The sequence below is a fragment of the Abrus precatorius genome, unplaced genomic scaffold (genome assembly GCF_003935025.1).
Source record: "Abrus precatorius isolate BTA unplaced genomic scaffold, Abrus_2018 Scaffold8, whole genome shotgun sequence".
Classification (NCBI taxonomy): Eukaryota; Viridiplantae; Streptophyta; class Magnoliopsida; order Fabales; family Fabaceae; genus Abrus; species Abrus precatorius.
The window spans coordinates 24,872,970-24,889,585 of record NW_020874428.1 but is presented as its reverse complement, the minus strand read 5'-3'; positions in this window follow the sequence as shown (position 1 = coordinate 24,889,585).

Here is a 16,616-nt window from a genome sequence, read left to right as displayed (position 1 = left end):
AATATATAAATTTATAATTTTTCAGCATAAAAACAACCAAAAAAAATTTAAAGACTAAATATTAATTGTTGAAAATAAGGGTATATAAATATTTTCTTTCCCTTTTATTAGGATCGAAATTAATTAATTCCACTTTCTACCAACTATAGAAATTTGAACTAATTGAGAACATTGGAGAAAAACAAGCTTGGATCGAACTTTATAATTATTATCCATTGCATATTAGCCAGATCTCTCAAACCAAACTATCCTTACATCCTTAATTGAGGGGATTAGAGAATTAAATCAGATTATATGCTCATAAAATCAGGTGATCAAATTATATACTTTTTTCAAGTGCAATTAATGAAATGAATAAATTAACCGCTAATTAATAAGTGAAATTCTCATATATTGTCGTCCAAGTCGGAATTCATTGTGTGATATTAGTCACAAGAAATCAGAAGGCTTCACTTAGTGAGAGTAGTTTCACCATGCAATTCCTTATATCTGCAAAGAACCGCAAAATAGTGAAAATTAAACAACAATCTGCATGCTGCATTAACTAATCTAACAAAATTAAAAGAAATGTGACTCGTTAACCTTTAATAAAATCAAGTCGATCTCGAGAAATGTTTAGAGTTTTTTTTTTTTTTTTTCATAATTTAGAGAATATTTAAGACATTTGAGGATCTTGATTTTGGGCTTAGGACTAATTCAATCCAAAACACAAGCTCATAAGATAACTCTCACTCAAGGATGAACATTTGTATTCTGAATCATGAAAATTACTAAGAAAATCGGTGGAGTAACAGTTTTTCGGTGACTTGATTACAATAGGTTGTGATATTATCTTAAATTTAACTTTAGACGTAGTTTAACCTAAAAAAATAGTTCGTAAGGTGAAAATAACTTTAGCATGTATAAATTGTATTTTACTATATCTGTAATAATCGATATAAGTTCATGGATGTTGCTTCGGAAAGCTCAATGATATGAAGATATATAGCAGAAGGGAATGACACTACTTGAGGAATCACCAACTCACTCTAGAGTCTAGAAGGAAATAAAGCTTCATATATGTGGTCTATGTTGGTTCTCTGTTCCTTACATTAATATCTTTATTCCAAAATCAGCGTTGCCATTACTTGCATCACGAGAGTAAGCAGATATTGATATGTTACTTCTGTGGCTTTGGTTCATAACATTTCCCTCTCGCTTCACAAACACCTTGTCCTTAAGGTGTAAATGTGGACAAGCTGCCAAAGGGGCACTGGTATGATCATAAAATAACTGGTACAACACAAAAAGATGCAAGCTGTTTGTATCACCTTTGGGTCTTCTAGCAACAGTTGAAGTACGTCATGTTTTTCAAAAGAAAACTAGCTTCTGATAGAAACTTAACTTGTAGCGTAGGTACATTTGTTTCCTATAAACCAAATAGGCGTGCCGACACATTTTTTAGGCTAGACCACATATTTTTTAATGGAAACAATGAACCCAATACTTTGATTAACACGTAACTTGAACCAACCACATATTGTATAGGCAATTGAGCATGCTGCCATTTTGAAATGACTAGTTGAATATAGACCCATTCAAGGGTGTTGCAATTGGGTCACATATTTGGCCCGTGAGGGCATGATCTCAAATGTCTCATGTGGTCTTAGAAGTTGAACACCTGTTAAACAACTCCACTATTATATTAGTGTTCCACTAAAAGCGAACTTCAACCCATATTGTAAAGCTTACAAATAGTTCTTCTTTGCGTTTCCTCCTCCATAATGGAATAGAGACTATAATTAAGAGATCCATTCAAATGGGCACTAACAATTCAGCTTTTTTGACGCCCTAAAATTGTAGTGAAACTTTTTTCAGGAAAAGCAAGTTATTATGACAGAGCGAAATAATCCCGTGGAAGAAGAAAACGTTTTAGTTGTCACACCTAATAAATGTGCCACACCAACTTGCATCTTCGGCCGTGTGTCTAGAAACTTGATAAAATCATTTTAAAACATATTTTAATATAAAATTTTAACTTGTAATGTTTAAACGAATTCTTAATTCAAGTAAATTTGATGCTAATTAAAACACAACCTCATTGCCCAATGGAAGTCATATCCATATGAGTAGGTTTGATTTGGATTAGAGTATAATTAATAAAATAAAAAAATATATCATATTTAATTGATTTAAGCTTTTATCCTCACATATTTCTTTCTTTTTTTACATAAATTTTTGAATTTTATATTGCTATAAGTTTAAAAGGTTTTCCATTCTTTAATAATTTTAAATTAATTTAAGGTTTTGAAACTTTTTAAGCAATGTACCCCAGTTTTACAGGTATCATCAATCTCTTTACCTGAAATATGATAATGAAGTTGGATAATAAGCATAAGGAATGACAATAGCATTAGATAAAATGGTGAAAATGAATGAAAAAATTACATAAGTACAGAGATCTAGATACTAAATTCTAAATATGTATAAAATTTTAAAATAAAAAATAATCAATTAATTAAGTTGATTTGGAAGTTGATTAAAAAATAAATATGAAAATTTAAAAAGTTGATTTAATTTAATTTTAAAGTGAAATAGAGTGATTAACTAAACTAACTATACGAATTCATTTAATCAATTTAGATTTAATCATTTAAGTTTATTGAATTAATTTAATGAACACAGCCTAAAGACAAAAGGCAAAAAGAGTTAAAAGAACTATTGTTAGCAATATTCTTTGTTGTCTTTATGGTCGTGTAAATGGGTACCAATATAGGTACAAAATAGTGAAGATCAGGGACATTGGAGAGGGTTGGGTGAAGGTGGCTTATAGCCCTAGACTCGTGGCAATTCCTTAACTTTTAGCCTAACCAACAACCAGCAACTTACAATAGCACTTGTATCAGAGTGAGTTGACTTACCTGTATTTGGCATCATAAAGATTAAATAAAGACATGTTTTACTGAATGGAAACTTTGTTCAACAACCACTCAAGTGACTTTGAGACAAACAACCGCACAAAGTAAAAGATGCCTTTCAGATCTAATGGACTTGATGCCACACCCAACGTTGCTACTCCGACAATATACATTTTCATCCCAACAACTCTTTCACTACTTCTTCTACACTCTCTCTTAATGTTTCTTTTACATTAACACATTTTAGATGCTTGTGCTACGTACTTATTCTTTGTTTCTTTAATGCAAGAACAAAAGTTAATGGAGATACAAACTTGCTCTTATGTGTAGGGTTTATTCTATTTTAATGATATCGGTGGATGTTTCAAACATTTATAATATCAGCTTTAACACTCCGCTAAAAAAATATCTTTATTTTTCCTTTTGAAGCTTCAGAGTTAATAGTAAGTACTTAAAATTAGTTGTTGATAATTTTATAATGAAGAGTCGTGAAAATAAAAAAATATATATATATAATCACATAAGAGACTTGTTTGATTTATAATAGACTAAAATATAATACATATTAATCTCTTAACTGAAAAAAAAGTGTATCTTTTAAAATAAGAGAAGATAATGTAATTTAACCATATTCAAAATGTATAATTTATTATTAATATAAATTTATAAAATTTAAACTAAAAATTGACCTATAATTTTCACATTTTTTTTAATTTGATCCTTATTAAAATAAACATATATTTAAGTCTTCGTATGGAAAAAAAAAATCTTAAATAATTAATCTCTTCCATTGTAATATTGTAAGAATATTATTGCCATGTATAACATTTGTCGTGCAAGCATTTGATCCATCACACATATATAATTATGATAAATGGTGAGAACAAATTTAATTTGTTAAAATATTTTCAAGTGAAACCTGAAATGTTAGTTTTTTTTTATGTAACCACCAAATTAAAAAACACTTTAAAGTACAAGAATTTCATTTTTATTCTAATTTAACGTGTTTATATATATATATATATATATATAGAGAGAGAGAGAGAGAGAGAGAGAGAATTTCCTTAATAAAAAGATTGAGTGACAAAATAAAAATATATAGAATAAATTAAGTGACAAAAAAATATAAGAACATGCTTTTAAAAAATATGAAACTACAGGGACAAAGTGTTCTTGCAGAAAAAATAGATCATTTACTGATCAATTGAAATTATTTCCAATAAAAAATTATTAGCATATGCTTTAAAAATTTATACCAACAAATAATCTAGATTATATTACAAATAATACAAATGTGAAACAGATACTTAATTTCCTTTGAAGTAACATTAGTTGGTGATACTTGACTAACCTTGCATGTGAGAATAAAATCTTCATATATGCGCTTATTAATTATAAATTTAAGATAGGTTTGGACATAGAAATCATAAATCTTCAATAATTGACTGGAGCGATTAACAATTTGTTCTACATATGTATAATATCAACTTTTACTTGATTTTGATTGTGAAGCCTAAGAGGAGACATAAGATTAATTATAAATCCTAATAGTCAACAATACATTTGATGGCTATTAATTGCTAATATCTTAAATTATATTGTAATCTTTTGTGTGTGACAGCTACGAAAATAAAACTTTGAATGATCATGAAACGACTCATTATTAGTTGCTAAATAATATATATTCATAAGTAGCCCTTACACGAGAATAGTAGTTATATTGTGGGAAAATAGTGTTGATGACTGGAAATTCCTAAAAAAGGTAAGATGGATTAACTCCTTATGTGGGGTCATTCCAGTTGGAAACTCACCTCTTTTTTTTTCTTTCTTGTTCATCACTTTAATTATTTCCCTCCTACGTACCCTCTTAGCAAGTTAGCATTACCCTCCTTACTCTACAGGATATATTAGAATCCGTTTGGGATTAAGTTTACTTAATTAAATCTGTTAATTAAAATATTATATTTCAACCTTAATCTTAAATATTTTAGTTTAATTCATTTAATTTTTTTATTAAATTTGAATGGACTTAATTTATTTAAATTGAACTTAATTTTTTTTTAAGTGCTTGCTGTGATACTCATAAATTTGAAAGAATATTTCATATTTTTTTTAAATTGACAGTTGTGATTCTTCTAATATTTTAAAAATAAAACAGTATTAATATCTTTTTTAACTAAACCATTAATTACGTTGTCTATGAATCTAAACTTAACGATCAAAATGTTTTTTATGTGTAAAATTTTTTTTTTAAATTCTCTTAATTACAAAAAGTATCCTACATTTTATCTTTATTTTATTGTCTAAATAAGAAGTCAATTTTTTTAACCCAATTTAATAGTGTCAAAATTTGAAATAAATTAAGATTGAGTTCTAATAAATATCTGCATTAAATATTCAGCAGAAGAGTTTTACCATGCATAATGATGATATTCAGTTCACACAAGATTATTTTTGGAGATCATATATGTGATATAGGAAAAATAATTAAATTAGAGTGACCCAAATCAAATAAAATAAACCATTTTGACACATTAAATAAAAGGGTAAAATTTATAATAAGATGCAATTTTGCGTGCCCCTCACAAGTCGGTTAGTAAAAAATGCATATGCTCCCATGAACACATCTTTGAAAGTTAATCTGCATTTGTGGGCGGACCACGGAATTTGAGTGGCAACACATTCTCAATTTCTTACTTTGTTGGATGAGAAAGCGATGGCCTTGAACCGTACGTTCTTCAAAAGTGCATCTATATATTGACCTTTTAATTTTATTTTTTTTCTCTTTGAACTTTATGAACATAAGAAGATAGACTTGTGTTTTTCTCGCACTTCATATTGCAGCTGCTATGATAAACCACTAAACGTAAAAAAGAAGGATTACCATTTTGTTTGTTAGTTCATAGATAATCTACATAACTTTCCGCCATCGAATTTGCATTTCTTCAAATCAGTGTCCCTTTTTCTAAGCTACTAATTGTCTATCACTTTATTTTTCCTTTTGGAATTCTTGACTGTTGACTTCTCTTAAACATTTAAACTTGAATTAACGCCCACCTAACTGCTTCAACTATAAGGCCATACATGTCCTTTTGAGGAATGTTTGTAGCTTCAAGTGTGAAAAAGCAATGTCATTAAACATATATAAAATATACTTGTTCGCATTATAAATGGTTTCATCTTTTGTTATACCACAAAAACGAGATTTCATGAAGATGCTTAACTTTGAAGCCTTTGGCGTTTCCCAATTCTCACTCGTGCAAGAACATACATCATCCACTAGATTTGCCATTGACAATTGGTGCCTTCTCTTTATTGACATGCTTTTTTTATATGATACTTTTTTGGTCTAGTCTAAATGTATGATACTAATTACATGTGTTATACATTACACAATGATTCAAAACAAGACTATTCGCATTAAGAGACACATAATCTATTATATCTTGGATCATCGAGAAGAAGGAAGAGGTTTTGATTGGTGGTATAGCTGCATAAGTCATAGAACAAAATTTGTATATTCTTCCTAAAAGGATTACGGTATCATTACAAATATTTTTATCAATAAATTAGTTAGTGAAAAAATTATAACCTCTCTCATTCATTTCATATATATGAAAGACTAAAGAAGTTGTACAAAATGATGAACTTAGTGGAGAAGAAAAGACATAATAGCTATTTTGTGAATTTGAAAGGAATAAAATTTAATAATAAAAATCATTGAAGTATCAATGTCCTAACATACAAATATTTAAAAGACCGATTTAAAGATAAATTCTAAGTTTTACATAAGCTTTTATTGCGTCGAGGAACTTTTAAGTCCATGAAAATAGATCAATCTCCAAAATCCACATGGCTTAAACCCACCAAATTCGGATCTACTTAACCTACTACCTTAATTAAAGGTGTGTGTTTAACCTTAATACTTCTAGCATAGTCCCTTTCTACATGTTAATTTTATTTGATTAATTAGACTTTACTATTACATTGCCACATGCCTATTGTTTGCTGTTCCACAAGGCCAATGGAGTGCGTCGGCGATGTTTGACTTTTTCATGACCAAAGCGCCCCTAGCTCACTTGGCACGTTTGACTCTTGCAGAGTGAAGGAATAGGGGTGTTTTGGTCATCCCAAAAAGTGAAAAAGTCATAGCAAAATCAAGGTCCCTTCTCTTTGCTTTCAAGCTTTCACATATATACAGATATATGCACTTCCCAAGAGTCTGTGTTCATTTTTCTTTGTCACTATCTCTCCCATTGAATATTGCCACCCCACCACCACCCCCACAACCGTCATTCTAGGCCCCCTGATCCCATGCCAGACCCTACTCACAGCATTCATATATCCAACCATCATTGACCATTTGATCATAATCAAACGGCAATTAGACCATGCCCCACCACCCAAATTCACAAAGGAAACACTACTAGTGTTTCATAAATATCACCAGATTTAGTATGCAGATGTTGAACCTAACCATGTCCATATAAATATATACATAACAAGCCTAGCCAACTCCAAATTTTGCATTTTCATCATTTTGTAAAACACTATGAATATGAAGCACTTCCACTTTCTCCTCCTCTTTTCTCTTCTGTTCCTTACACCAAGAATTTATGCCATTAGGACCAAATTCTCAGGCCCTTCCACTTCAAATAACCAACAAGGTTTTCATCCATGGACCAATTCTCCAATCAGCAGCAGAGGTAGAGAGTTCAAGTCTGAGAAGCGCAGAGTGCCAACAGGATCCAACCCTTTACACAACAAGAGATAGCTTGATCTAAAGTGGTAGAAACCCATTTTCAGATATATAGTATAATCAGATATGGTTTCTTATTCACTAGTTTATTTGTCTGTCTTATACAGGGAATACAAATATATATAATATGCTATATGCTAGCAGACCTGAAGTTGCATTTGTATGTGACAGTAGAAATAGTGATTATTAGCTAGATTAGTAGAGAGACATTGTACAGAAGGTAAAGGGAGGATTTTGAGTTCTTTCAAGTATGAAAACATAAATAAATTAGAGTTTGTGTATGCAGCTTCATACATTTTCTTTGCCTTAACCAAATTTCCTGTTTCATTGCAATTGAAGCCAAAATTTTAAGATCTTAACTGTATGCTTCATTATTATACCATTAGTTTGTTTCTTCCATGGCTCAACACCAAACAAGTGTCTCCATAATTCACAACTTGTTGCATGTCAAATGAGTTTGGATTTCTTGGCCAGCCACTGCTTTGGTTGTTTGATTCCAGTGCTGAGAAAAGTGGATTAGGAAATCAGAAAATGACAAGCTTCGGGATCTGATTTTCATTTTAAGGTTTACAGTTTAAGGTTGCATTCTGTTGTTGTTGCAGTTGAGTACAGAATCTGAATTTTCATTAGTCAAACATTGGGATCCACCAATAGACATCTGCAAACATTTTCCCATTTCCTTGTTCCTCCTCTGCATATGTCTTGTCCTGAAACCAACTACTGAGAAGAACAATAAAAAATAAAAACACACCATTAACAATAGGCTTCAAAAATATTTGGTTTTTGTAATCAAGTTCTACTTTCTACCAAATTAACTTAGTTTATGTGGGGGGGGGGGGGGGGGGGGGGGGACCTGTTGAGTTCAAAATATATGAAAATGAAATGGCATAAACTGATTCATGAGTCATAAAACAGTTCACTCATTATACCTCCTCTGGGGTCATAGGCCCCAAACCTTGAATGCACTGTGTTAAATACCCATTACTTCACACAACCACCATGCAAATAATTAATAAAACTCCACCATCTTGTGCACACAGAAGAATATTTGTTGGCAGCTAAGATGATAGACTTCAAATGCACACACCCTACCTACATAACATTTAGGTCCCAGAACCTCTTGTACTTTATATTTCTTCTCTCTATTTTCACTTGAGATTTAATAAAACGGTTTATCTCCAAAATGGTGGGGTAGTTACTATAATAAAAGGTATGTCATGTGTATAGTGTAGACTGTATAAAATCTCTCACTTGCATGCACCAGAAATCCAGAGGGAACTGAGAGTTATTTGGTTTTGGTGTGAAAGAAAGGTGGGGTTTGTGGTCCACACTGTGTGGAATAAGTGCACATACTAATTCTGGTTACAGGACGCCCACCATGCCACCACCACCTCCAGCTATAGCCTTTTTCGTGTGCGCGTGTTCATTTTTTTTGTCACCATGGTTCAGCCAAATTATTGTGTACTGGAAAATAAATAAAAACTCAGAAAATTGTTTGCAACACATTTTTTTAATACATTTTGTTATTATTAAATTTATTAAAAATCACTTAAACTATTTTTATACTTTTTAAAATCCCATCTAATTATCCGGTTTAATATGAAATTAATTAGGTCACTAACTCTAACTATCAAGACAACTACTAGGAAAAAACTGTCAAGCCAGTTAAAAATCAGGTAAATGGTGCTCAATTGGTTTCTTTATGAGGACCTTTTTAACTTTTTTTTTCTTAAATTTAGTATTTATTATAATTTTTTTTGCTTTGTAAGATATATAATTTTTATAATTTTGTATCCATTCATTATTTAATATTTTAAATAATTATATATAATATTGTCATTTTATCTCTAGTTAAATCAATAAATTGTAAAGTAACAATGTCTCCACTAATTTAATGACTGGTTTAGTTTTAAAATACTGACAATTTACAACGCAAACATTGAAAATATTGGCATCAAGGATAGTAAATATTGAGAAGAAAAAATTGTGTAGATACTTCTAAAACTAAGGATGAAGATGTAAGAAATCAGCATAATCTTTTTAATTTGTAATGATAATTACCAATCATTCAACAATCTCGTGATAATTAATAGACTTTTTGTTTAATGATTTGTAAATGTGATCATTAAGAGCACATGCTGGTAAAGAATCATGAATAGTAATTGCTTTTGAGTTTTTTTTGTTTCATATTGAAAATAAAATAAAAAAATATTTACAAAATATATCAACTTTTTTGGTGAATAGATTTTATCACATTTTTATTTGATACAGATTATGAAACTAAAACCGACATCTGTAATGATAACATGATTAACAAAAATTGTTAAATTCATTTAGTGTCCCATTGTTATTGTTTTCTTCAAGATTCATGCCTAAAACATACTTTGACTTAATTAATGTGTAGAGCATAAATAATACACAGACATGCATAACATATTTTGACACACTAAGGATAAAAATTATGAAAAAACAAGAAAAAAAAATCTTTGTCTAAGTTCTCGTGTCCTCTTTTAGACAATAGATGAACACTTGTTAGGAAGAATAAGAGTCATAGTTCTCATTATTTGAAAGGAAATTGATTGTTTTGCAATTCCATATTTAGATGCTTAATATAATTAATATTAGCTTCTAGATAATTTTTCTATTATAATAGGTGAGGTTGAAAATAACTTGCTGCAAATCTTAAATCTTAAACTCCCTAATTGATCTTAGGGTTCGATATCTATCATGGAAAACAACTATACCTTTCATAATTTAGGAATTTTATTAATGGACCTTTTGTAATAAAAAAGGAAAAATTTACTCAATTAGTTGAGTCCAATTTCGTTTTTCCGCTTTATCATAATCTAATTTATATTATGAATATATCTTCTAATTTATAAGGGTTCAATTTTTATTCTAATAAAATTTACTCTAACAATGTATGGTGAAAGCTTTTATTTATTATATTAACGATGCATTAAAATTAAATTTACTATTTATCTATGTTATAGTTCAATTAAAATATAGCGTAAATAAACTATTAATAATCTTAAATAAATGTTAAAATAATAATATACTTTTTTATTCACTTATCTATTAACAAACATTACCGATTAATGAATTTGTATTAATTATAATAAAAAGTATAACAATATATATAAAATTATCATTAGTCAGAAAAATATTAGTTTATTTTTCGTAAAATAAGGTATAATTTGATTAAAAAAACTTTATTTTTTATTTTAAAAAATTTTAATAACACATTTTTTTAAAGACACTTTTTATTATTAATTAAAATTTATTTTAATTTAATAATTTTTACTTATATTTTTATGATTTTTAATAAATTATAGTCAATAAATAAGAAATATTAAAAACAATATATTAAAAAATATATTTTTATAATTTTTTTTATCTGCACTACCTTGCTTCTACTTACATTTTATTTTCTAAATGATATTCGATGTTTTATGCAACAAAATTCAAGTCATTGCTAAAATCATAGTTAAGAAAAGAATGATTAGGGAATCAGGATTAGCTCGATAAATTAGCATATAAGTCAAAATTTATCAAATCATAATTATTATAGCTAAACACAATGAGTAAATCTGAAGCTTGAATCCCTAATGGAGTTAATTTAATTACATAGTTAGTAAATATTATTAATTTATTATTTTATGCATAGTAGAAATGCACATGGCCACTGGCAATAGTGGCTGACTCTTATTAGTCATTATTACTCTTATGGGTGCTGCAGGGCTCAAGATAGAAGGATCTCAAAGGGATTCTTGAAAAAAGGGAATTTTAAAATGGTGGAGAGGAGAAGATGATACTTTTATTTTGAATGAATATATTTTAATTTGATACATTTTGAAAATTAAAATTATAAATTACTATATTAGTGTAAATTCAATATGTTAATATTTATTTATTAACACAAATGTTATATGGTTTTATTAGTTTTATAAAATGTATTTTCTTCTCAAATAATATAAGTTTAATATGTTAATATATTAGTTATTTTTTAAACTATCATATAATTATTTTAATTTAAAATAAAAAATTATACTTAAAAAAAATTTAACAACATATTGTAAAATAATCCAATATCATAGTAAATTTCACTTAAAGTATATTAATTATTGGTTAGTAAAATGACGTAGTATTTAATCTAGATTTTTAAGATTTTTTAAAAAAATTATTAAAATCTATTGATATTAAAAAATATAAGAATTTTAAAAGATTGTTGTATTAGAGGAATTTTAAAGTACTTTTTAGTGGTATTTATAAATATCAAATTCATAAAACAATCTTATCTAAACCCATTAAATTTTAGAAGATTGTTTGAAGTGACTTTTCAAATGCTTTAAAAATTTTCAAATGAGTTTTTTTATCTTATTTTTTTTATACTCTTGCATTCTCTATATTTTTTTCTCTACTAATAATATTGCACTATGATAACTTTTTGACAAGTGCATCAAATCGTTGAAGAAACAAATTAGATTATCGTCCATAGAGATTAATGTTAAGTACCAACCCACAAGAATAACACTAGTTGGGTCTAAAAAAATAGAGTATAACAGAACGAAAATTAAGTAAGTGCATAATTGTAAAAATAAAATTAAAAGTGTTGGAATTAAATTTTATAAATAAACAGAAACTGCGAGACTAAAAGTGGAGTAATAATTAAAATAATTGCAGAATATAAATGCCTAAATTACTGGAGGTGGATCTAAACACAATTAAAAATTTGGGTGAGTTTGAAATCCCTTATCATTTTCCTTTTACATAAAAATATATGTATAACTCAAAATACAGCTTCATCTAATGATCAGATTTTCTAAAATACACAATCCCTTATCCAAATATTTATCAACCACTCATAATTAGTTCTTTTAACACTCAATGATTATGCAATGTCAATATTCTTTTCTCTGAGTAAACATTCCTAGTGATCATGCAAGGTAATTAGTCAAAAAAGCATGAAGATCCTATGAGTTTGTTAATTCAATAACGGCTAAAAGGAAGGAATTAAGTGTAATTAACCTAATTCCTTATATCGTTTTATCCTATAGTTCCGTTAATTACACGTGGTACGATTGCCTACAATGCAACTAAATATGGAGTGATAAGGGTGATCAAATCTTAACATATACAATATAATCCAATAGAATAAAAACTAAACATTAAAGGAAAATCAATATCAACATTAAAGTAAAAATCATAAAAAGTTTGCAGTAGGATCCGTCATAACCCTAGCTATGGGTTTAGTTACTCATAACAAAATAAACTACGAAGAACGTGATAAATAAATCTATAATCACAAATGAAAACTCAAATAAAAGAAACTCAAAAAGGTAAAAGATTAAGAGAGTTCTTGTTCTCCGAAGGAGCGCTCAATCACTTGCTTGGACTTCAAAGGAAAGCTTATTGAACTTGCCAATGGTCTCTAATGATTCTCAAAGATGAGTTTAGTTAGAACTAAGAAAGGGAAGAAGGTATGTAAAGAAGTGGAAGTGCATCAAGTGTGGAGCATAAGGCCTTTTTATACAGGCTATAACCTGAGTTTCCAGTTGATTAAGCTTTATCTTTTTAAATTGGTTTTATCTAAAATCAGAATCGCTCTAAATCTTCATATCTAAGTTTAAATTTTAAATTCAAAATTCAAATCCAACTTCACATAGCACTGCCAAGGACTAAAAATATTTAATTTTTATTTATAATATCTCTATAATGCATTAATAACAACTTCTAGCTAAACTGCAGTAATTAATAACATAATTAGTGTAAATATATATAAATTGGAGTTTAAGTATATAAATATAAGTCATAAAATATATCAAAATATGAACTTATTAGTACAAAAACCTAAATTTTTACGCTTCTAGAATGTAATAAAAATGAAAGATGAAAGATGCTTGCTTTAACAGATAATTTTGCTTTTATATGTTGTGTCAGCATCGTGTCCCCACAATCAGAAGTTCATACTCCCACAATGTGTTCTGCAGTGATTCAATTCTTCTCTTCAATTCTAATTGCCTTTTTTTTTTCTTCTAATCCCTTCAAAATTTAAATCCCAACATCAAAATATGCATGATTCATCAATTTTTCAGCAATTACAACATTCCATTGAATTTTCTAATCAATTACATTAACTTATAATTTAAATTCAATGAAATATACAAAAAAACTTTTAATTTTCTAGATGAGTTAGTGACTCATCACACTACTGCTCATATATAATATTATACTATTTTTCCCATTCCATTCTCCTATTTGGTTAAAACATAAATGACAGTATTATTGACTTGCTTTATTTTGCTCTATTTAGTTGAGTTTATTCTTTAGATATATAACACAGAAAACGTTTGAAATTTTAACTTTTAAGTAGTAATTTTTTTATAACACACGTCAAGAAAAGGGAAAGGTAAAAGTTAAAATTGATCTCTAAATTAACTGTAGATCTTCAAATAGTTAACTATCACCTTTAACTATTGAGTTTGGGATATTTGTTTATATCGTATAACATTTTTTTAATTGAATAAATGGATGTTTATATATCTAAAATATAGAAATAATAATGTATACCTTGTATATATATAGCAGTTAAATCTTTTACAGGACTATATTATTATTTTTAATTATATTTGATATTTTTAAATTAAGGTTCATAATTTTTAAGTCAACATCTCCATTTTTATTTAAGACACAAATAGAACTTGTGTTAGCATGTGCAACACTACATAACTTTCTTCGCAAAGAATATTGTTCTGATGAATTTTCAGTTAAACAAATAGATGAACCTTCATATTTAACATTACCGGTTAATAAAAATTATAATTTTGAGCCTATTATTCAAACCCAGAAGCAAGAACAAGAAGACACTAATGCTTAGAGGACTAGTATAGCTATAGATATATGGGTGAATGCTATTTAGTAGGACATGATGATTACGAAAAATTATTATTATTATTTATCTAAATATTATTATTTTTTATTATTTTTTTCTTTGACTCTTTTTAAATTTGAATGTATAAAAAAAATCTTGAACTCTTTAAGTAAAAAATATACAAAATTCTATAAAGTCTACAAAATCTCACAGAATCTATTAAAATCTTTACTTAAAATTCTATAATATTAAAAAATTAATTTATACACATCCACAAGTAAAGAAAATCAAAATTTGTACAAAAGTTAACAATGATAAGCAGTAGCCTCAACACTACAACAAGATTTAGCCATTTTAGCGTATGTTTAGTTCAGTTTGTTTTGGGAAAATAATTATTTATTTTTATAACTTTGTATAAGATTTTTTTCAAAGAAAAGAAAGTGATTATTTAATTAAAACTTCATTTATTTCAGTTTTTTTTCCTAAACTAATACTTATATTTTAATTTAATTAGTTATAAAATTTTTCTATGTTTATTTAAGTTTTTAAAAAATCAGTATTAGAAAAATAGATTTTAAATCAGTCTCAGCAACTGTTATGAACAGCTTCTGAAAAATATATAATTATAATTTTCTTTTAAGAACTACTTTTTGTAATAATAACTATCTAAAAATAAATTGTCTTTCATAAAATTTTTAAAAACTTGATTATTTGTACATTCTTAAAATCACCTTTGTAAGGCTAAAAATATTTTTTAAAAAAGATATTTATTTTATGTCCTTATTTGTTTTTCAAATACTTTGATATAAACTTTCTCTAATCCAACCTAAGATTTCTGTTGGAAGAAATTAAGCAACTTATTGTCTATGCTGAGACTCAATAGAATACAAGAGTGAAGCAAGACTGCACAAAATATATCTCCCACTTGCAATTAAACCATGTCAAACAAAAATTTTATCTTTTCCTCCAAGCATTAAAGATGTGCATAATCCTTGTTTCCCAAGTAATGGGATAATCTTTTCTAGTGCTCTTTTGTGTCTGCTTATAGTCAAATTTTCTAATTAAAACTATAGCCGTCATGTTTTACTTATTTTTGCATGTGTATGTTAATAATTCATTAGTTTTTCAGCTTTATCATTTGACTTACATATTCTTCCTGGTTATCTTATATCCTTTGTCTTTGGCTGTTATTTCTTAATTGTGTGAAACTTTATATATGCATCGGTTTTAAGCACTTTGTTTTTATCTTTAAAAGTGCTTCAACATATATATCAAGGCTTGAAAGAATGTGAACACATATATCCCAAACCATTTGATTCTCCAACTCATTTGCTTCTCTAATTTTATTTTACTTTTCATAAATTGGAGACGTTCAATTGAAGAAAAAACTACGTTGAAGAAAAATAGATATTAGTGTATCGTTATTCGTACAAATTTATTTACTTGTTATTTGATATTTGTGTGTTTTTTTTTTCTTTTAATCATGTTTCATATTATTTGTTACATATTTATATGTTAATTTTGCCACTCACATAAATATGTGATTGTGATTTCTATCACAGTTCTTATTATTAGTGCCTCGCAGTTAGAAGTATTAAAAAAATTAATAACTTATAACATTGAGGTATAAAATGATAACAAAAGAAAGTGAACATAATATTTAATTAAGAAAATAATTTAAAATTATTAAATTACACTGATTAATTTGTAGCTTATTTAAGACTTACTAGCTTGGTTAGTAGATAGTAAAGTTGCTTAATGAATAAAAAAAAGGAGAATTTATAGTTTTGAAGGGAAATTCGTAAAAAAATTATTTGAAATAGTTTTTAACTTTTAAAAGTTGGTAATCAATAATTTATTCATTATTTTTATTCTTAATTTGTTAAATAATTTATAAACTTCAATAAAAAAAAATTTTCTTCACTCTTTCATCACACTACTCTTTTTTTTTCTTTTACCATTTTGGGTTCTTCCTCTCCTCCAATTTAGTTATTTAATTTATCAGTTAATAATAAATAATGCAATAAAATAAATAATATTTATTTTTAACATTATATAAATATAATTTTATATATACCTTTAATTATTT